The sequence below is a fragment of the Prinia subflava genome, chromosome W, assembly GCF_021018805.1.
Source record: "Prinia subflava isolate CZ2003 ecotype Zambia chromosome W, Cam_Psub_1.2, whole genome shotgun sequence".
In the NCBI taxonomy this organism is placed as follows: Eukaryota; Metazoa; Chordata; class Aves; order Passeriformes; family Cisticolidae; genus Prinia; species Prinia subflava.
The window spans coordinates 1807756-1830586 of record NC_086282.1 but is presented as its reverse complement, the minus strand read 5'-3'; the positions used below and the strand labels follow the sequence as shown (position 1 = coordinate 1830586).

At 47.1% G+C, this 22831-nt stretch overlaps 1 long non-coding RNA gene across 1 annotated transcript; it reads right to left on the bottom strand.

Moving 5' to 3' along the window:
* Positions 1 to 3677: 3677 nt before the first annotated feature.
* On the bottom strand, positions 3678 to 4936 carry LOC134563439 (uncharacterized). Its single transcript, XR_010083378.1, has 2 exons — positions 3844 to 4936; positions 3678 to 3810 (listed from the first exon to the last, which is right to left on the bottom strand). It is a non-coding gene; the product is annotated as an uncharacterized LOC134563439 (long non-coding RNA).
* Between the last annotated feature and the right edge of the window lie 17895 nt (positions 4937 to 22831).

Genomic DNA, 22831 nt, shown 5'->3' with positions numbered 1-22831 from the left:
CTGAGGGGGTGGGGGGGGTGCAGTGAGAGAGAGGCATGGCAGCACGGATGCGATCTCCCTGCCTTCTCTCTCTCTCCGTCTCTCCCTCTCTCGCTTTTCCGTACTCGGTTTCTCCCCCTCCCCGCAGGCGCGCGGGTCGGGGGGGGCGCGCGGGTCCCTTCCCTGCGCAGTGACGCTGAGACGGGCGGCTTGGAGCCGCTTTGCCACTTCATTCCCCCCTTCCCCCCAGGGCGGTGAAGGGGGACCGCGGGCTCTCCGCCTGAGACAGGCGGCGGCAGGGAGGCGGCGGCCTGAGCCCCATGGAGCCCCGCTCCGTTGTCCCCTCCCCGTTTCCCCCCTCGGCGGAGGCTTTCTCCTGCCATGTGCAGTGGCGATGAGAGCAGGGCCAGCGGTCCCTGCCCCGCCGGCACACACTTCACCGCTGTTTTTCATTTCCTTCCCGCGTGAATTTGCGCAGCAAGCCGTCATAGGAACGGAGGAGCGGTCTCCTCGCTCCTTTTCCTCCTTCCCCCCCACCATGAGCCGTGGGGTTCGCTCCCCCCTCCTTCCCTGCGTGCCGAGAGGCGTTTGCGAATAGGGCATGAGGCTGCACTTGCCGTTCCTCTAGACAGCTTATAATGCTGTAGGAGTTGCTTTGCTTGAAATTTAAGGTATAGGGTTTTTTTTACAGAAAAATAGGGGCCACGTTTGTTTGGATTTCCCCCAGCTCCGTGGGGCTGCTCTGGGGCCTTTGAAGCCCCCAGAGCCCCACTCAGGGCAGGGCCAAGTAGCTTCGCCGCCTTTAAGGCAAGCAGAAGCTTTTTCCTTTACAGAGAAATGGGGGCCACGTGTGTTTGGATTTCCCCCAGCTCCGTGGGGCATCCCTGGGGCCTTTGAGCCCCCAAAGCCCACTCAGGGACGGCCAAATACCTTCGCCGCCTTTGAGGTGAGCAAAGCTTTTCCTTTTAGATGGACAGTTGATTTTTGTTTGGGTTTTTTCCCTCCCACCCTCCCTCAAAACATTTCTTCTCAAGGCGTCTCCAGTGAACAGAACTGTAACCTTAAATGCCTGTTCATAATAGAAGAAAAATGACAAGAAATACAAAAAACAAATAAGCAACATTTGTTGCCGTTTGCAGATAACACAAGTATTATTAATAATTCTACAGTATAACCATCGGTTATGAGTTTTAAGTGTTATCTCAGTTCAAAAGATATTTGTTGATGATATATTGATTATATAATGTGAATTCACTGATATGATAAAGTTATCACAGTTCTACAGCCGGCTGCTGCTGCTTCTGCTTCTTCTTCTTCTCATGTACTTTGCTATTTGTCTATAATTGCCTGTAAGACACGTGTCACCCAAGAATTTTTTCCTTGTTTTCTAGCTGTCTATGCTAGTTTTTGCATTTGTGATTTTCTAAATATTTTCAGATTTCCAGATAAGGTTATCTGAGTTTGTAAGAATGCCTCCTCTGTCCTGACGGTTTGGGATGCAGTTCAAATCCTGGTCATAGACCATCTCAAGAGCCTGCTGAGCTCAGAGCATCTCTACCCTGACAAATGTAGGAGTTGTCAATTATTATATTAGTTTTTTATTATAAGATTTTTAAGAAGCTTGTTTTTAAAATTGGTGTAAGGGATTCCTCTGCAGTTAGAGCTGGGCACTGGCCATGCCTTGGGTCTCTCTGGATGGGAATTGCCTCTTTGCCCAGATGTTTTAGCAAAAATTACATATGAGTTATTTGACTCAACAATTTGACCTTTAAATATAACAGCTGAATTGATCTTTGAGGTGAACCTGGAATTCCTGCCCGGGAAGGATGAACAGGTTGTCACTGGAAAAGAAGCACTTCAGCTTTTGCAGTTCCTGGACTGATCAAAATTATTATCAAAAAGATAACATGCAACAATGTAACATTTATGTTATGAACCTGAAGAAAAAGTAATTATGAAACCTGGATGTTGAATTCAGACAATGGAGTCTCACAAGTTATCAGTTTAGGGCAGTGGAGTCTGACAAGTTTGTTAACTTAAGGAGAAGATGTGCCTGTGTTTTATCATTAGCAGGTTCAGCAGTCGTGTTACCCATGACCTTTGAGGACTGAGAAGGGACATTGCATAGCCTTAGTGGCTGTCACATAGACTGCAAACATGACCGTGTGGTTGGAAATTATGGAGACAACAAAGTCCTGTGTCAGCAGCATGGTCCTGTTTTCATCGATCTTCTTCGAGTCACTCCCTGCTTCAGACTTCAAGAAGACATCTAGTGATGCCAAGGATCAACATCTTGTCTCAATGGACTTTTCCTTTTCATGTGTTTTAATATTATAGTAGATGTTGTTTCATTTAAGTTTCCTACATAGATGTAGTTGTATTTTAGGTAATATTTCACGTGCCTTCGGTGTATGTTTTGTAGTTAAGGGCTGTTGTTTCACTTTGTGGTTTTTGCCTTTGTGGTGATTGGGATCATGTAGATTTTTTTGGAGTCAGATTTTTTTTATTGATATTTTTATTAATTTTATTATTCTTTTTTTTTCTTTCTAGGTGACATCCCACAGGTGTCATGGGCCAATTGAGCAATTGAGTGAACAATGGTCCAATCCTGCACATCCTGCAGTCGGTATTTGCCCCTTCAAACATCGCATGCATTTTTGCATTAAAAAAAAAAAAAAAAAGGTCAACTCAGGTTGTCCAAATAATTGGAAAATTAAATCAGTTTGCTGTTGCAGGTGTGATGCAAGGACCACCGTCCTTTGCTAAAAGGCAAGAAAAGCCCTTGTTATCTGAAAGGATGATTCCTAGAGTGATGAATCTTGACAAATTAGACTGCCATTTTTGAACAGGCTAATGATGTTTTGGTTTTTTCTGTATTAGAATTAGTAAATAGCTAAGCTTGACGCTGGTGCATGGACATGGTTGTGAAGGGTCAACACCAAATGCCACAGAACTTCCCTGACCATTTAAGTCGGTGCCCAGTGGAAGTTCTATTTAGTGATTGGTTGATTACTAATGGGACTTCTGGTGTCATATTTGTCTTTTTTTCTCTTACAAGGGCCCTGCAGGAGAGGACACAGACACAGACGCCGCCCTCAGCAAAAACTAAAAGGGGGAGATGTGGGCCTGACATTGGTCTGAACTTAGGCTTCAGGCTCTGCCAGTGTCTGTGTGAAAGGCAGACGAGCAACTTTTTCATGTTAGCCTGAGAAATCTAAAGGAGGAATTCAAACAAACCTTGGGAAGTGAGAAACCATCCGCAGGTGGTGTTTTCCCAACATGTTTACTGGAAAGAAATGTTTACTAAAGGGTGTAGACACTGAATAACCAATCATGTTCTTTGTACTGAACTACTCTATAAAAGTAGAATTTAGAAGAATAAAGTTTGCTCTCATTTTTACCATCATGGAGAGTCGTTGTTATTTCTGTGCCGTCCGAAAACCATAACAACATCAGTTGGTGACCCCAACGTGAGAAACAGCTAGGTAAGGTCTTAATAGTTCTTACTCCCTGTGAAAAAGGCTTGTTGTGTGTGTGGCTCTATGCAGATATTTACTATATACAATAATGCTAGGTAGAAAAGTTATGCTGTATTGACATTTGAATAATATAGTAAATGTAGTTTTTAGCATTAAGTTTTAGTAATAAAAGAATTGTGTGTAAGATATTTTCTTTAGCTCAAGAAGAAGAAAAAAAAAAAAAAAAAAAAAAAAAGGGAGAGGCCCAGAGGTGTTTCTCAACAGAGATAACAGTTACAACAAGAAGAAGAGAACCCCCCCTTAGGACTTTCAGAAGACAAGAGGCATATCTCCCTGTATCCACAGAAGCCACCTGGTCAACCCAGACTGAATCCACACGAACCACCTGGTCAAGCCCAACTCCTGGACGCCCAGGATTAGAAGGGGGACTCTGGGCAAACGGGTCTGTCTTAAGATAAAGATTGCATAATTTTGAAATTTTGGTCTTCAAAAAGGGGACATTCCTCCCGAAGGAGGCCCTTCTCCTTCACAGCCTTTGTCTGAGAGGGAGGGGGGATGGTAGACCCGGGCTACCTTCTTTGCTCTTATTGTCTCATTATTTGTCCTGTCTCTGAAAACCTTTTTAAACTTTTATTATTGTATTAATTTTTGTAACCAATTTTTATTCTTTATTAAATTTTCATAAATTTCAAAAAGCGAGTGATTGGCGTTTATCACTATTTGGTAGCAGAGGATGGTTAAAATACCCCCACTGTGAGTACTGTGAAAGGATTGGGAACGGGGAGACGCGTCCCGCCTGCATTAGGCGGCCTCGGCTCTGTTCCTCGCAGAGTACCCAGAAAGGGGTAAGATCCAAGGACAAAAGGAGGCAATAAGGCAAAGAGAAGGGAAAGAATTCCCTAAAAACCGCGGTAACCAGCTCCTAACATCAAAGTGTACACGAAGAATAAAGACCCAAGGACAACGGAGTGGTAAGAATTGCTGGGATTGGGGGTGGTAGCGTTTGGCGCGGAACGGGGGCTGAAAGTGTGTGACTGAGAGGCGGGCTGGGGTAACACCCGGACCTTCCAAGCGAGAGCGGAGTCCCATACGCTGCGGTTCCGTTGTCCCGCGAGGGAGGCGGCCAGCACGGGGACGAAAGTGAATGGTAAAAAGGAGTGAGAGAAACCCCCCCAGGGAAAAGGTAAAGTGTGTGAAAAGGGGACCCTAAAAAAACTTTTGCTGGGATTGAGGAAATTATTCCAAGAACACCCAGGTTTATTGTTTATTATAATAATAATAATAATAATAATAATCAGCTGGATTGAGGAATTATTCCAAGAGCACCCAGGGTTGATAACCAGCTGGATTGGAGGAAGCAATTCTGAGACATCCAGGGTTATGTTAAATTCTGCAGAATTTATGAAATAAACCCAAGAGCACCTGGGGTTGGGAAGGGAGAACCCCCAACACTGCCAGATTGAGGGTTTGTGAAGGGCATTGTCTGGCCAGGTTAAAGAGTGTAAAAGTTGTGTGAAAAAAAAAAAAAAAAAAAAAAAAGGTACCTTGTTGTTGTGATTGTTGGTTGTGTGTGAGATTAAGTAGAAAATAGGGTGGAGTGAATGTGGACGAATGAAAGTATAGAAAGTGTAGATTTTTATTTTATTTTAAGCTTTATTATAGTTCCTCAGAGAAGGTAAATTGTATTAAGAAATAGTGTGGGAGAAAGGAGAAAAGTAGTTTTTGTGGGGGTAAAGGGAAGGTAAACAGAGACAGGGATGGGTAGAAAAGAGAAAATTTTGAAAGAAAAGGGATAGAAGTCCAGTGGGGAGAGACCATCGACAGAGATACCACCCTAAGATCGTCCCTTGGGAGTTGCATTGCCGGCTCCGGTGTTGGTGCCTGTCTCAGTCCCTGTGCTTGCCCCAGGTTCTGGCTTGTCGCTTGTTTCTGCCCCAGTTTCTGTCCCAGGCACGAGTCCGCTGTTCGCAGTGGCAGCCCAGCCGGTTTCCCCCCTGCCCCCCTCGCTGTTCGCAGCGGCGGCTCGGTCGGGACCGGCACCCCCCCGGTCCCTCCGCCCGCCGCTTCGGGACCGGCTGCCGCTTCTCTGCGGCGGCGGTGCCCGGCCCCCGCCCCGGTCCCTCTCGCTGTTTTCCCGCAATGGCTTTTTCGGCCTCATTCCCAGTATTTGTTTGTTGGTTTGTTTTGGCAGCGCTGAGCGTTGCCGCCGCTGCCTTGCTTTTGTTGGAATCGGCGAGTGCGGTTGCCGTGGGCCGCGTGGCGGGTGACCGCGTGGTGGCTTGGCCGACCCTGGAGGGGCCCCCCGGCGGCGGCGGCGGCGGCAGGGCGGCCGGTTTCCCTCCCCTCCCCAGCCGTGGTGGCGAGTCCCCCTCCGCTTGCAGAGCGGGGGTGGGGGCGGCTGGTTCCTTCACCCTTCCTCCCAGCGGCGGCGGCGGGTTCCCCCTCACCCCCCCTCCCGTTCACGGCGGCGGCGGGGCAGCGGGCTCCCCCTCCCCCCTTCCCCCCCTTCCCGGCGGCGGTTCCTTCGCTGTCGGCGTGTGGCGGGCTGGTCTGGTCCCTAGCTGCCTCAGTAGCGATTCCAGCTCCGGTGGTGCTGGGCGACTGCCGGAGGCGGCTGGAGCCGCCAGCGTGAGCCATGCAGGGAACGCGGCCGCATGGAGGAGACCGGAAATTGCTTCCCCTTCGGGAATTCCGGTGGCAGACCCCACCCATGCCCCGTCCTTGGAGGACCAAAAGTCAGTGATCAGTCCTCCAAAGCTTCCCACTTCCTGTTGGGGAAGCCGTTCCCTTGGAAACCGCAGTCAATGCAGATCTTCTCAGGAAGAAAGGGAGTGGGCAGAGAGGGACGGTGGGCCGAGCGCCTCTCCTGCCGGGAGTAGGAGGACGAGCGAGGCTCTCGTCCCCGGTGGCGGCGGCGGAGAGGGGCGGCCGCCGCATTCCTGCACAGCCGTGCCATGGCAGAAGGCTGCCCAGTGGAGGTGGCGGCGCCGAGCCGCGCGTGGGACACGCTGCTCCCTGCCCGCCCCTCCTCCAGCTCGTTTATCAGCGCCCACTGCAGCTGCCCTTTTCCTTATGACCGAGTGACTCGGGTCATAGAAGTTTTAAAGATTTTTTCAGTGTTTCTCATGCGCTAGCCTTTAGTTTCTCTCAAATCGGTAGCCTGTAAACTCAGACAGTGTGCACACGTGTTCTGGGATGTTTTAGGAAGGACTTGTGGTTTTTTTGAGAGGAAAGGAGACAGTGTCTGAAGCTGTGCTTTTTAAATGACTGCTGCTTGATGTGCTAACATTTTTCAAGCGTTTTTCACTTGATGAGAGAGAGCTTGGCCATGTGAAGTCAGTGTTTAGTGCTTTTTAAGTGTCTCTTCTACAGTTGATGAATGGATGTGGAAGGAGGAGGAGTGAAGAAAGGGAAGTATTAGTGTTCACTGGATTATTTGCTTAGTCTATGTTATAAAATGAGATGTGTAGAAAATATTTTGGAAGATGCAGACAGGAGGAAGAGTTAGAATTTGTGGAAGGTGCAATAGCAAGAAGAATTTGTTTGGTAGATATTTCAGGAAGGCATAGTGTAAGTAAAGATGCAGTGGAGTGGTGGGAGCAAGAAAATAGTTTTGCCTGTCATCAGGGATGTGGTGATATAGAGAGATACCAGAATTTAGATAAGAGATGTTTTGTTAGTCCCAGGAACAAGGAGTAATTTGTTAAGACGAGAATTTCAAGTGAAATTAGGAATAGGAGTGGTTCCAAAAGATGAAATAATTTGGCAGACCAGGAAGCTAAGGTGCAGCAGAGAATGAAGCTAAAAGGGTCATGTTAATATTAACACCAAATAAGGAAAATTGAAAATTCCAGAATTTAGTGAAAGAGAGGAAAGAGAATTGAAAGAGATAGGAGGTGAACCAGATGAATCAAAGAAATGGAAACTTCTTGATAGAAGGCAATTACTTAATAAAGTACTTACTAGAAAAATATTAGAAGACATGCATCAGAAAACTCACTGAGGTACCCAAGCTTTGTGTGATTATTTCCTAGGAAACTATGAATACATTAGGATTTATAGGATAGCAGAGAAGATAACTGAAAAATGTATAACTTGTCAAAGGATAAATAAGAAAGTAATGAGGAAAACCACCCGGGGAGGTCGGGAATTAGCCCTTAGACCATTTCAAAGTATCCAGGTAGATTTTACAGAACTTCCTCAAGTTCAACAATGGAAATATATATTAGTAATAACAGACCATTTAACTCATTGGGTGGAGGCAGTTCCCACTGCCAAGGCTACTGCTAATGTGGTAAGTAAAACCCTTTTGGAAAAAAATTAGTCCAAGATATAGAATGGTTAATAAGAAAGACTTGGGCAGAGGAACACATTTTATGCCAAAAGTGTTACAACAATTAATTCAAAGCTTTGGGGACCCCAGGCCCAGCAGCTCTGGCTCTGTAAGAAAACCCTGGCAGAAGCTGTGAGGCAGCTGCACCAGGACCCCCCTGACCTTGGGCCCCTCTGGGCATTGGGGTCTAGGAAGAGAATGAATGTCTTTGTCCCCAAGAGGGAAATCCCAGAAGCCCCAGGGTGTCCTTGGGGAAGTGTTCCTGAGTTCTGCTTCTGTTTGTCAATAATGCTGGGGTTGGTGTTGTTTGTTAACCTGTGTATACACACCAGAAAGGAACTATGATTATAGTCCCATATCTTCACCTGAGAGCTCCCTAATTTTCAAAATTACAATAATTCAGAGGGAGAGAGTTTGAATTCTTCATTCCAAGGGTGGCTCCAGCTTTCCCTGGCAGACACCTGTCTTTCAGACAAAGACAGGACCATTTTTTTGTTATCATTTAGAACTTAGTTATAATATAAAATTTAGGTGTAATACTTATAACAACATTTTAGCATTGTGCAGCTTGTATTCCAAGATTTTGTTAAAACCTATGATCAATTTAATATGCTGCCATTTCTGTTGGCTATATGGTGCACACACAGATAGATTATGTTGTGCCAAAATATAATTCAAAGGAATTATAAATTGCACCATATCAAAATTGTTGTGATTAATATCTCTAACTCCAAAATGAGAAAGTCCTTTTCAGGACCGAGGCTGTGATCCGGACCAGGGAACGAGGGTGGATCCACGCCAGCAGAATCAAAGGACCTGTAGGAAAGCCTAAGGAGTGGACAATATCATCGGAACCGGGTGATACGAAATTAACCCTAAAACGGGAATGAGAGGTGATGAACTGGGGAGATCCGCATGATCCAGGAAACATACACAGGATCACACCAGATTGGGAAGCTAGACCGAGTTTGCACCAGTGGTTTCAAATACCACCTGGGAAAACTTTGAGACACCTCCGGTACCCTCCCTGGGGAGGAATACTTCCACCACAAACAGGAGGATCAGGATTGTTTCGGACAGAAAATCCCTGTGTTTTGGCCTTAGCCTGTGATTTATATAAAGAGGGGGGTGAATTACAACATTATTCATTGCCACGCCAAATACCCTGTTTGATTCACCCAAATACTGGACATGCCAGTTGGTGTAAATGTAAGTGTTTGAGCTGTGGGAAACATTGGTACTGTAGTTCACACAAACGACGCTCTCGTTGTATGAAGTGTAGAGTGTCACCTGAGCCCCCTATCCAAGCAGAACTTGGAGCTACTGAAATAATAACTTGGTTGTGTGGCTGGGAATTATTAGTGCCTGTTGAATGGGAGATAGCTGAGGAAGAGTGGGAGACCACGGTCAAGAAGTGTCAAAAACGATTTGCCTGGAAATTAGCTAAGAGAAAGTGACAATAGAGGAGAGGGCAAGACCAGATTGGCCTCTATAATCGCCACCGAGAAGATCACATACACCTGCTGTGGGTTTGCAACCCCATAGGCATGGGAGGTGGGAGTATAAGCCATACTGGACCTCTCCTGGTTCTGTCACTCATTTTCTAGCTCCTCCCTTTTGGGATGCCGACCAGGCCATGCTACAGGTGTTACCAAAAACTGTATATGGAAAAGACACCGAGGCTCCTTCTTTATTTCTCACACTCATATCAACAGTCACTGTTATAACCCTACCAGATTAGGAAACTGCAGGTACAATTGGAAAAGTATTGGACTGCAGAGAATTTAGGGGGAAGTGAATATGCAAAAGGGGAGAAATGGATGTGTTTCACCCACATTACTGAGAGTAAAGCAAAGGTTTTGGTAAAAGAACAATTGATAGACAAAAAAATTAGGCCAACACCACCACCTAAACCTGTACCAATTTCACTTGACGGTTTGTATAAGAAATTGGAACAACAATTAGAGAAAGAAATAGATATTTCACGGATGGGTAAAAATCTGTTTGTAGAATTGGGAGAAAGAATAAGTAAGGAACTTAACGTAACCAATTGTTGGGTCTGTGGAGGGGCTTTGATGTCAGAAGAATAGCCATGGAAAGGCAGCAGCTTAGGCCCAATCGAGCTCCTTAAGTGGAACCAAACAAGTATAAGGGGAGAAAATCAGCCAGGGGGATAGATTTTAAGTTCAGTGGTCATAGGGGAGGAATGTCTTTGGCGTGAAGGAAAAAAGTTCCTTCATGAAGTAGGAAAAACCCCCTGTAAAAGATACAAAGTTAGTAATGGAACCTCTGTATGGTGGATCCCAGAAGAACCTACCATGTACTGGACCCAGAAAAAAGAAAAAAAAGGAAATTGTGAATATAATAATAAAATCAGGCTTTTTCAATGTAATGGTACAGGAAAAAAATCCTTATGTTGACATCCCAGAAATTTCTAAATTTTGGGAGAATATGAATGAGCAAAATTAGACTATTGGAAAGCTCCAGACGGTTTGTTCTGGATATGTGGGAAGAGGGCGTATCCAAAACTCCCTCCCAAGTGGAAAGGGAGCTGTACTCTGGGTGTCATACAACCAGGATTTTTTCTTTTGCCCGGACCTGAAGGGGATCACTTAGGGATACCAGTTTATGAAGATCTAAAAAGAAGCAAGAGAGATGTAATTGGAGGATTCCAAAAATGGGGAGATGATGAGTGGCCCCCTGAACACATACTGGCAACATATGGGCCAGCCACCTGGGCACAAGATGGGAGTTGGGGATATCGAACTCCCATTTATATGTTAAATCGTATCATAAGGCTTCAGGCAGTCGTAGAGATAATAACAAACAAAACTGGTAGGGCAATGGAATTAATATCCAGGCAACAAACTCAAATCAGAGCCGCTGTGTACCAAAATAGGTTGGCACTGGATTACCTGTTAGCTGAAGAAGGGGGCGTTTGTGGAAAATTCAATACATCAGATTGTTGTTTAAAAATAGATGATAATAGAGAAGCTGTCCTGGATATAGTCAATGATATTAGAAAAATCGCCCATGTACCAGTTCAGAAGTGGGAATCCATGTTAAGTACCAGCTGGTGGGATAATGTACTAGGAATAGAATGGTGGAAGAAACTAGGTTTTTTCCTCTTATGTGCCACAGCTGGTTTAATATTCCTCCCTTGTTTGATCCCTTGTTTCATTCGACTCATCACTAGTGTAGTTCAAGGAATGCAATTAGTGACCATGGATCAAAAGATAGATACAACAAAAACAGTGCAAAGGATTATGGTATTAAAGAAACAAGATAGAGTAGAAGATCCCCTCCAGGAAGCTAGACTGATTTATGAAGAAAATGAATGTAGAATGGATGCAGAAAAGCAGTAAATACTGCTCGAGCCAAAATTATTATAAAAAGTAAGAGGGGGGATTGTGAAAAAGGCTTGTTGTGTGTGTGGCTCTATGCAGATATTTACTATATACAATAATGCTAGGTAGAAAAGTTATGCTGTATTGACATTTGAATAATATAGTAAATGTAGTTTTTAGCATTAAGTTTTAGTAATAAAAGAATTGTGTGTAAGATATTTTCTTTAGCTCAAGAAGAAGAAAAAAAAAAAAAAAAAAAAAAAAAGGGAGAGGCCCAGAGGTGTTTCTCAACAGAGATAACAGTTACAACAAGAAGAAGAGAACCCCCCCTTAGGACTTTCAGAAGACAAGAGGCATATCTCCCTGTATCCACAGAAGCCACCTGGTCAAGCCCAACTCCTGGACGCCCAGGATTAGAAGGGGGACTCTGGGCAAACGGGTCTGTCTTAAGATAAAGATTGCATAATTTTGAAATTTTGGTCTTCAAAAAGGGGACATTCCTCCCGAAGGAGGCCCTTCTCCTTCACAGCCTTTGTCTGAGAGGGAGGGGGGATGGTAGACCCGGGCTACCTTCTTTGCTCTTATTGTCTCATTATTTGTCCTGTCTCTGAAAACCTTTTTAAACTTTTATTACTGTATTAATTTTTGTAACCAATTTTTATTCTTTATTAAATTTTCATAAATTTCAAAAAGCGAGTGATTGGCGTTTATCACACTCCCCCTTCCTCGCTCTTGCGCGGTGGCTGAGAGTTGCTTGGCACTTTGTCTGCAGCTCTTGCGATGATGGCGGCCCCTGTGATCTCTGTGCAGGACTCCTTGGTCCTGGTTATCTGGAAAGATCTCATGGAGAGGAAGCGAGCTTCTGTTTCCCACATGGGGTTTGAAAGATTGTTTTTGTGGGGACGGGAGCAGGGGTTTTTCCCAACGCCTGAGGATGCGTTCTCTAAGGAGGCGTGGTTTTGATTAGGTGAGTGTTTGATGGAAGAGCTCGCTGCTGATTTCAGTGTAGAGGTGGCGCACTTGTTGGTACAGTGGAAACTGTTTGATTTGTTTTTGCAGGGACTGGACTCCCTTAGCTCTGAGGCTTCTGCGGATGGGCAGAGCTCCTGGAGCTCTTCTCCTGCCCCGGGTGGCGAGCTGGAGGGGGGCAGGGACGGCCTGTCGGACGCCGCCGTGCCGGGAGCCTAAGTGGATTTGGGCTTTTTGCGCACAGCAGACCCCTCCCCTCCTCCCCGTGACGCTGTGCTGGGGGGTTCTTCCACCCCTGATTGCGATCTTGGTTCCCCGGGGGCGGGGGAGCGGGCTCCCCGCCCGCCTGTCCCATGCCACCGGAAAGTGGGCGGGGCCCCGCGGTCTCTTGGCAGTTCTGTGGAGCCGGCAGTGCTGGCCCCGCCCATCCCCGCACCGCCGGGGATGCGGTGTGGAAGCCAGCTGCCCTCCCTGCCCTCGAGGGCTGCGAGGAGCCCCTGGCTCCGCCTCCACTGCTCCTTGACTCTGATTCGGTAACGACTCTTTGCCCGAATTGTGGCGTTTCCATCACATATCCCTTGGGTGTGGCGGGAGCGGAGCCCACCGCTCCGCTGCCGCCACTTTCGACCAAGGGAGGGCCGGCATCGGCCGCTTTGGCGCCCGTGCCGCCTGTCGGGCATGCGCGGGCAGTGGAACCCGCCAGAGTTGGGGTAATGATCGATTTTCTGTCGGACCCCGCCCCGGTGAGCGAGCAGCCCGCCCCGCTCCGCTTGAGGGGGTGGTGCCTGCATTCCCAGCGCTGCCTCCACTGAGCATGGCGGGTGGTGGTGGGCACGGGGCGGGGTTGGTCCTGACTTCGAGCGGCTCTGCACAGCTCTCCACCCTACCCGAGGTTCCCTCCCCGCCCGCACTGCTCGTGCCAGTTCCCATGGCCAGGACGCGGGCTGATGCCATGGCTCCGCAAGCCACGCCCCTCACCGCACCCAGTCCCCCCATCATGCCAGGAGAGGGGGGCCGAGCACCGGCCCTGCTCCAACCTGCACGGGGCTCGCAAGCCCCGTCGGGACCCGTGAGGGGCGCGGGACCCTCTGGGTGGGCCCTGGCGGTCGGCGTTTCAGCGCTGCCGACGGGCGAGACTTCTGCAGGGGCTGGCCTGCCCCCAGCGGTGACTGGCCAGGCCCCGCCCCTGCCACCCCCGATGAGTACCGGGGCTGCGGCGAGTGCGAACGCCGCGGTGTTCACCTATGGCTTAAGCATCGATACAGCCAGCATTGGGCCGGCACTTGCCAGGGGTAAGGAACACCGTGCTGGTGGCTCTTCTTCAGGTGCCTTTTGGACCCTTCCCCCGTGTCAGGTGACCGTATGTCCAAGAGATCATGGGCGATTTTGGGGAGATGTCAAAGCTAAGGTCGAGCAGATGTGTGATTGTGCCTTTGGACATCACCCCCTGGAGTGTGGAGATGGAATTCCTAGCCCTGCTGTGGCTGCTGGTGATGCTGGGCCGGTGATATCGGATGGTGTTGAGCTGCTTCCCAGTCAGGCATCTGCCCCTGTCCCTGTGGGGTCCACGGAATGGGATTTGGCAGGTGCTGCTGCCTTACCAGGGGGTTCCCAGGCTTTCCCTATGCTTAGGGGTGTCCCTCATAGCACCTATTACCCCTTATCGTGGAAGGCTCTCATGGAACTTCGTAATAAGGTGGGAAAATATGGTCTGGAGTCTGTAGAAGTCATGCAGCTGCTTCGGGTGCTCAATGCTGACATGCTGACTCTGTATGACATCCAAAGCTTTGCTCGTGTTCTCTTTCAACCTGTAGAATATGACATTTTTGAGTCTAAGTGGACTCAGCTGGCAATCAGAGCAGTGGAACAGAATGCTATGCTGAGTCCACAGGATCCTAGGTGTGTGACTGGCACTGATGTGCTGCTGGGCACAGGCAATTATGCTGATCCTAATGAGCAGTTTGACTTTGATATCCTTGTGCTCAATCAGTGCCAGACAACAGGCATGGCAGCATGGATTCAAACCATAGAAATGGCTGCTCCGAAGGAATCCTTTGTGACTGTTGTTCAGGGGGCTGATGAGTCTTTCCTATGGTTTGCAGAGAGGCTGACTGCCTCTCTGGAGAAGCAGGTGGGAGACCCTGAAGCAAGAAAACTTTTACTTAAACACCTTGCAAGAAGTAATTGCAATGCAGGTTGTAGGAGAATTATAGAGGCTCTTCCTGGTGATCCTTCTGTACCCCAGATGGAAGAGGCCTGTGCAAGGATAGGCACCTCAGGTAAAAAACTGGCTGCTGTAGCTACTGTAAGGTAGCTGATCTGGGCAGTGCCGCAGGGCAGGCAGCAATGGGAGGGGAATGCACAGGCCAGCAAGAAACGGGGAAGGAAGGTACAGAAGGTCACCACTCTCTTGTTTTCCTATGGTCGGTGTGGAAGGCCGAACGATACCGCAAATGTCTGCAAGCCAACCGTTCTTGCTAATGGCCAAGCTTTGCCGGGCTCAGGAAACAGGATGCGGAGTGGGCAGGGGAGATGCGCCCAGACACAAACTTCTCTCCAAGCCCCAGAGCTGATGGAGGTCTGCTTAGCTGGCTTGCAGCCAGCACCCACAGGTCCACAGGTGTTGATGTCCGCAGGGCAGCAACAGTTGTCTTAGATTCCTGCAAAATACTCAAGGTCCCCTTGGATGCCTTTGGTCCCTTGGGTGATGGCATGAGTGTTCTCCTTATGGGGAGATCTAGTGCCACCCTTCAGGGTATCATTGTGCACATGGGACTCACTGACGCAGATTTCACAGGAGCGATTTGTGCTATGGTCTCCACCCCCACCCCCCCGTCACTATCCTGGAAGGGACGCGGATTGCTCAACTTGTGCCCTTTACGTCTTCTGTCCACAGGACAGAGGACAAGTCACAAGGAGAGGGTGGCTTCAGATCCACTGGGCTGCCTCAAGTTCACTGGACCGCTGTCCTGACCAAGGACCGTCCCAAGATGCTGTGCACCTTGTCCATGCCTGGTGCCACGCCACCAGAGATTCATCTCCGCAGTCTTCTCAACAGTGGCGCAGACAATACCATTCTCTCCCTAGCCGCCTGGCCTCCGGAGTGACCGTTGGACTGGGTGGAGATGCCTGTCACGGGACTGGGAGGAACGGCGCAGTGCTACATGAGCCAGCAGCCCGTGCTGATCACAAACCCGGAGGAACAGGTGGCCATGGTCTGGCCTCATGTTACTGAGACTGTGGTTAACCTCTGGGGGAGGGATGTTCTGGCCGCGTGGGGGGTGCGCATTGGGATGGATTTTTGATGGGGGCCACTGCGATGAAGGGCGCAGAATGTCCGACGCCTCCTTTATGGTGGCTGGTGGACAAACCCGTCTGGGAGAACCAGTGGCCCCTCCCTCATGACAAGCTAGTCGCCCTTCGAAACCTAGTGCATGAGCAATTGGACCAGGGTCATCTGGAGCCTTCTACCAGTCCCTGGAACACTCCTGTCTTTTGTATCAGGAAAAAGTCTGGGAAATGGAGGTTGTTACAAGACCTCCGAAAAGTCAATGCCGTGATGGAAAGCATGGGAACATTGCAGGCTGGCATGCCATCACCTACCATACTTCCTGCAGACTGGCCAGTCCTCATTGTGGATCTAAAGGACTGTTTTTTTCACAATTCCTTTGCATCCCGATGACAGACCAAAATTTGCCTTCACGGTTCCAGCAATAAACAACGCTGAGCCCGCGCAGCGATACCAATGGAAATTTTTGCTGCAAGGCATGCGTAACTCACCTGCCATATGCCAATGGTATGTGGCCCGTGCCTTGTCTGGAGTCCGCAAGCAGTTCCCTGATGCTCATGTCTACCATTATATGGATGACATTTTTGTGGCTGCGTCCACCCAGGATGAGCTGCTGAGGATTCAGCCTCAGTTGCTGAATGCTTTGCATTCTCATGGGCTGCAGGTGGCTCCAGAAAAGGTGCAGCAACAACTGTCGGAGTCTAGAACATCCCTCTGACCACCCTGGAGGGTTTGGAGACCGGACAGGGGGGTCTGGGATCTGTACAAGGGGGTCAACCAGCCTCACACAGAGCCCAGGAGGACACTGCCTCTCATCCCTGGCCATGGGAGTGAATGCCCACATTGTATGAAGAATCACAAGCTGAGAGAATTCAAAATAAGTAGTATTTAGTTTATCATAGAATGTAAATGTAGAATCTAGGATTCTCAGTATATGGGGTTGAAGAGGCAAGATGGAGGAATTGGGGAGTGGACCCTGTGCTCCTTGTTCTTGCTCTCGTCCCCCATCTTTTGCTGAGTTGGATTTTAGAGACTGGTTTAGAGGAGAAACGACATATTAGCATAGGTAGTAGGCATTGGTAAAATTTTGTAAATAAAAAATACGTTTTGGATGGTGGTTGGGTCAGGGGTACTGTACATAAGGTGCGGGGCTCTCTGATCTGCCCCAGTTCGCCGCGTGTCCTGCTCTGCCAGGGAGGCCTGGCAGAGCTGAGAAAGAACTAAGATAATGAAGAATAAACGACCTTGGAAACATGCACTGGCGGACTCAGCTTGTTGTCTCTGCCTCCGGTGTGAAACACTTAGGGCAAAGAGAAGACGAAAAACCTTATTACCTCGGGGAACAGCAACCCCGAGGAGAATCTCAGGGAACAGCAACCCTGAGAAACAACCTCCCTGGAAATATTTGGGGGTCAAGATTCTGGAATGGACAATCCGACACCAGGAGGTGCAATTTGTGCATTCGGTGAAGACGCTGAATGATGTCCAAAAATTGGTAGGTGTCATCACTCGGTTATGTCCATACTTGGGACTGACCAACGCACAACTGTCTCCGCTGTTTGATTTCTTAAAGGGAGACTCTGATCTAAAGTCACCTCGCACATTGGCCCCTGAGGCACGGAAAGTGCTGGAGGAGGTTCAGCAAGCTGTTTCTGCTTGCCAGGTTCATCGCATTGAACCTTTCATTGATACTACTGTGTTCATCACCACTCCACATTTACATCCCACGGCCATCATTGGTCAATGGAGTGACAAATGGTCGGATCCCTTGCACATCTTGGAATGGGTCTTCCTGCCCCATCAGCCGCAAAAGACAGTGAGTGCATTCTTTGAGCTAATTGCTCGCCTGATAACCAAATGCCGACAACGGTGTTTGCAATTGATGGGTGCAGATCCTGCAAAGATCATACTCCGGGTACAGCGGGAGGATTTTGAATGGACCCTTGCAAACAGTGTGTCCCTGCAAAGTGCTCTGGAAAATTTTTCAGGGCAGATCACCTATCATCTGCCCAGCCACAAGCTACTGCAAGTGGCAAAAATCACACAGATTTCTTTGCAGCCCAAAACTAGCCAGGAACCAGTGCAAGGACCCACCGTCTTCACTGACATTTTGGGGAAAACAGGGAAGGCCCCTATTACTTGGCAGGATGGATCTGAGTGGCAGGTTTTGGAAGGCCATGAGGATGGGTCAGCCCAATTGGTTGAACTAAGGGCTGTAGTTATGGCGTTTGAGAAATTTTCCCAGGAACCTTTCAATTTGGTCACGGATTCTGCCTATGTGGCCGACATCGCACAGTGATTGGGGTATTCAGTTTTGAAGGAGGTCAGTAATCCTGCCTTGTTTCATTTACTGAAGACCTTATGGTGTGCAATTCAGGCCAGGGTTCATCCGTACTACGTTCTGCATGTGAGAAGCCACACTAACTTGCCAGGATTTGTAGCGGAAGGTAACGCGAGGGCTGACAAGTTGGCTAACCCAGCATGGGTAGCACCTCAGCCTGACACACTTGCGCAGGCCAAGGCATCACATGGGTTTTTCCATCAGAACGCACATACTCTGCAGAAGCAGTTCCAGTTGACGCCAACCGAGGCTCGTGACATTGTTGAGTCATGTGACGACTGTCACGCACTGGCTGCGCCTTTGCTGGCAGGGGTAAACCCCAGGGGCCTTAAGGCCTTGGAGCTTTGGCAGACCAATGTCACCCAGGTCGCCGAGTTTGGCCAGCTCAAGTATGTGCATGTCATGGTGGACACATTCTCCTCTGCAATGTGGGCATCTGCTCACATGGGAGAAAAGACCCGTGATGTCATTGCCCACTGGAGGCAGGCCTTTGCCATTCTTGGCATACCTTCTGCTGTGAAAACTGACAATGGTCCTGCTTACGCCTCGCAAAAGGTGCGGCAGTTCCTGTAGTTGTGGGGTGTGTCACACAAGTTTGGTATCCCTCATTCTCTGACTGGACAGGCGATTGTAGAACACGCTCACGGTACACTCAAGTGTGTTCTTCAAAAACAAAAATAGGGAATGCAGGATGAAACCCCGTACAGTCGGTTGGCAAAGGCTTTGTATGTCATCAATCACTTTATGGTGCCGCAGAACTCAAGTAACCCTGTCATTTTGCACCATCACCTCTTGTTGCAGGCTTCGGATGAGATGCATCAGCCTCAAGCGAAGGTTCGGGTCTGGAATTCAGTCACCAAGCAGTGGGAATGTCCCTATGACCTTATCGCTATGGGGCATGGGTATGTGTGCATATCCACAGATACTAGGGTATGCTAGGTACCTTCAAAGTGTGTCCGTCCTGACCTGCGACCGCAGAGACAGAATCTGGCCGACGGGCGAGATAGAAACCGTGACCAAACTGAATGACATCAAGTGGATGAATCATCGAGTGATGTCTCAGATGCAGACAACGTGAGTGATCACTCTGATGCTTCCTCCACAAACAGTGACTGAACATTGTTCATGTTCCCTTTTTACATTGTTCATTTTTCTTTTTCTGTTTTCTTTTTTTAACGGAAAAAGGGTGAGATTTTGACCTGTTCTTTTGGAATTTTTTTAGCCTTCTGATTGTTTACTTTATTGGAGTCAAGATTCTCACACTTCTAACAATCTCTTAATGTAAAAATAGCTCTGTTTACTTGTGAGAATACACAAGACAGAGAGTCAAACAGACTTGATTAGCATAGTTGGTTTGATAACCAAGATGCCATGGCAGAAACAAACAGAACTGTGAAAATTACAGGAGATGGGATTAAACCTGCTTGCGGGAAGAGAGAAGATTCCATCAACTTCTGCAAGCAAAGAATTATTGTAAAGTGCATGAGTTTTCTGTGTGATTTTTACCCTGATTATTGTAGTAGAAATTATTAACCTGTCTGAAATAGTATATAAGCTGTTGGGAAACCTGTGTAAAATTGAATTCTGATCACCAAATCAGTCTTCCTGTCTCTCAATCAATCGACAGTATTTACTTAACGGTAGTTTTTTGTTTACATTCCTTTATGGAGGAGGAGAAAAACTGATTGACTGTCTGTTTGACCAGTGTGGTTGGAGGGGTCTTGATCCTATCCTCCAATCCACAACTGGTGCCAAAAATGTATAAATATGAAAGAAAGTAAAGTTCTACCCCCTTCTTTCCTGCTGGGACATCTGTGAGTTGCGTGGTTCTTTCGTGTCCAACTGTGTCAGGAGCTGGCACAGCATTCCTTCTGATTCTTTCTCTGTCATCCTCTGGGACAGATATAAGGTACAAACGGACTCAGGTTTGTCCTGCTCATTGTCAGAGCTGGCCACATATGAGCTTGGTTTGGTTTTAAATTAAAGTGTTCTCTCTCTCAAACAATCTTTGTGGAAGAATTTGCTTAGATCTACATGGGTTTTTTTTAAACAGGTTCAAAAAATGGAACCTTCACGTTTGTTTTTTAACCATGAACAGAGCTCCCTATCTATGCTGGAGCTGTGAAGGGGAGCTGAAGCTGAGACATAAATCTTGTAGGTTTTGTTCTTAGTGTAGAATTTTAATAGCATTTTTTATGTGGTTTTCAGATCAAATCCTTTCAAGAAACCCATCTGTTAAATCTAGATTCTACATTGCTCCAGGCCCATACAGCAGTGGTATTTCCCAAATTTTATTTCATTTGATACCTCATACAATACTTCCAAGTATTTTTGAAATGAGGAATAAGGATCCTCTAATTTGCATTCCTCACTAGAACAGCTTCTTTGGACTGTTGCCTCCAAATAATCTGAGTAGTAGTTGATATATGAACCTAGTTGGCAAGGATGCCAGTGTAGCTATTTCTTGACTGTGATGCTAAGTAAGACAGTGAAAGCATTTCCTTGCTGCCAGCTTTTCATTGTTATTTGCCCTAGAGTCACCTTCAAGTAGCTTTCAAAAAACATGGAAAATAAATCAATGCAGTTTGAAGATACCTGATTATTTCATATGTAGATAGGATTTTATTATACATAATTAGTGTATTTATTTGCTTTGAGTATTCAATATTAATTACAGAAGCTTTCTGTTAGGAAAAAGAAAGAAAAACCCCCTCCAAAACCCCAAAAGCAAGCCCGCCTTAGAAAAACCTCACCTCAAGTCCCTAGATATTTTCCAAATTAAATTTCATCTCAAGATCACTAGCAGATAAAATTTTTACTCAAATCTATTGCAGCCAGAACAGAACAGTTCTAGAGACTGGACACAATTTTCTGAGTTATTCAGGAACATTTTCCAGATGTTTTTATAACATGAAGATGTTTTGTGGCTGAAGATGACCCTCCATCCTTTCTTTTCTTTTTCTCCTGTGTTATACATTTCTTGAAGTGTTCAAGGCATTAGACACTGAATGCTGAACATTGCCTAGTGATAAACTGCAGAGCCTTTGTTTGTGACCCTTCCTAAGGAGGAGTCTGAATTTGGAATAGCAAAGCCCAGTTCTTCAGTGTAGAGCAGCACTGTTTGCATGCCTGCATACATCTCTCTTTCTGAATGAAGTGCTCAGTGTTAGATTTTTGAGGAAGTGCGTGGCTTCGGGAATAAAAAATCCTCAGGGAAAAAGCCGACTTGGGTTAATGTGATAATGATTTTGGGATGAAATTGACCCTTCTTGGGATATACCTTTGTGGTATATCATAAAAAGCTTAGATGTTCTTAAACTCATGCCTATTAGAGCTTTATTGAGCAAGTGGGTTGATCAGCCTTTATCATTTTGGATCCTAATTTGCTGTTCGCTACCTACTTTCTTTCAAAGAAAGCTTGGTGAGGTGTCCCAGTTTATTAAAGTGATTATAGCCTTCAATGTACTATTTTTGTAGGGACCTGAGGTTGCAGGAGACCCCCATTCTCTACCTATCTGCCCACTGGGAGAGAGAAGTCCTTCATCCAAGCAACTTAAGAAAACCAACACTGGTTTTTGACCCTTCTTCTCTGAAATTTCCAGAACTTCCGTTGTACTACAACAGGGGCACTTAAGCAAATCTAAAAGCTTGAGTTTTTCTCTCCCCGTACTTACTGGGTTAAAAACAGGTCTGTCTCTTAGTCCTCATTTTTTCCCAGACTCTTCTTCTAGATACGTAACAATAAACCCTAAAAAAGGAAGTACGTTGATGAAGTTTCGCCTGTGAAAATCTTGAGAATGTAAACCCCTTGAAACTGCATTTTGCCAGACTTAGAAAAGTAAGATGAATATGTGAAAACTAAGAGCCCATGTGGGGAAGAATGCAAGGGAGGAAGCATGAGGTCACACCATTGTGGGACTGCATTTTATGGAAATGGTTTGCTCTTGTTCACCCCTGGAAAATGTATGGTTTATCCCAAGTCTGTACCCTCCCTGCCATATCATGTATCTGTAACCTGATTGGCTGGAGAATGTTACCGCACCCCTTTGAACCTCTGTGTTAAGAGTGCAAACGCAGGGGTCTCGCCCTCTTTGCCCCTCTTCCCCCTGGAGGCCTCCGGACACTCCCCTCTTCCCCTTCCCCCTCTCCCCTTCCCTTCCCCCACTCCCGCAGGACCATGCTCCCTGCCTGGAGTGAGACTTTGAATAAACCCTCATCTCATCAGCACCCCACCGGCGTCTGAAGTCTCTGCCTGCCAGCATGGGAACAACCACGACCCTAGGACCCCGGGGGTCTCCCGGGGGGCACTCCCCGGGGACCCCCCAAAATTTAAACAACAGCACACCATGAGCAATGAAAGGCAGGGAAGTGGCAATGTTGGTGTTGCCTGACTGACTGGAGATAATGGCTGCAGATACAAAACTTTATTGATGCGTTGGCAGAATTTATATGCATGTTACTATTAAACTGGGACAAAGACATGTATTATATTAGACCAGAGAGGCTGTAGTTAAGATTTTAGGGAAAAAACTGAGAGAACGTATGCTCTTCATAGAAATACATGTGCTGTCATCTCCATTGAGATTCATATCAAGATGGTTGCAACAAGGGTCAAAAATTGCTTTACTCAGGCTATAACTGTGCAGGTTCCACTACTGTATTTGTTACGCATGCTGTGCACGAGGAGGAGACATTAAAAATAACTTTAGACAATCCACAAATAGAAGGTATTTCTACAGGCCTTTTATTTTGCAACAGTCTAGTACTTTTTGAGAGACTATAGCGCATAATAAAACCAGTCTCACCCCTTTTCACTGTCCTCTATAAAGGCAGAAAAACCTCCTAAACTATGTGCCATGGAGTCAGTATTAAGATGAGTGTTTTCCTCTTTGTTGCAGCCTGAGATGCTCTTAGTCAGCACAGCATAGCAAGAGGTAGCTGCCAATGCTGGAGCTGTGGAAACAGTGAGAAAGCCTTGCATCACACACTGGACGTGCTATGTGGGTGTGTTTTATGGTTTTCCTGGTACATTGCTCACTGAATCTCAAGAGCAGAACATCACATTGATAATATAGACTAAAGAAAAAAAATCTT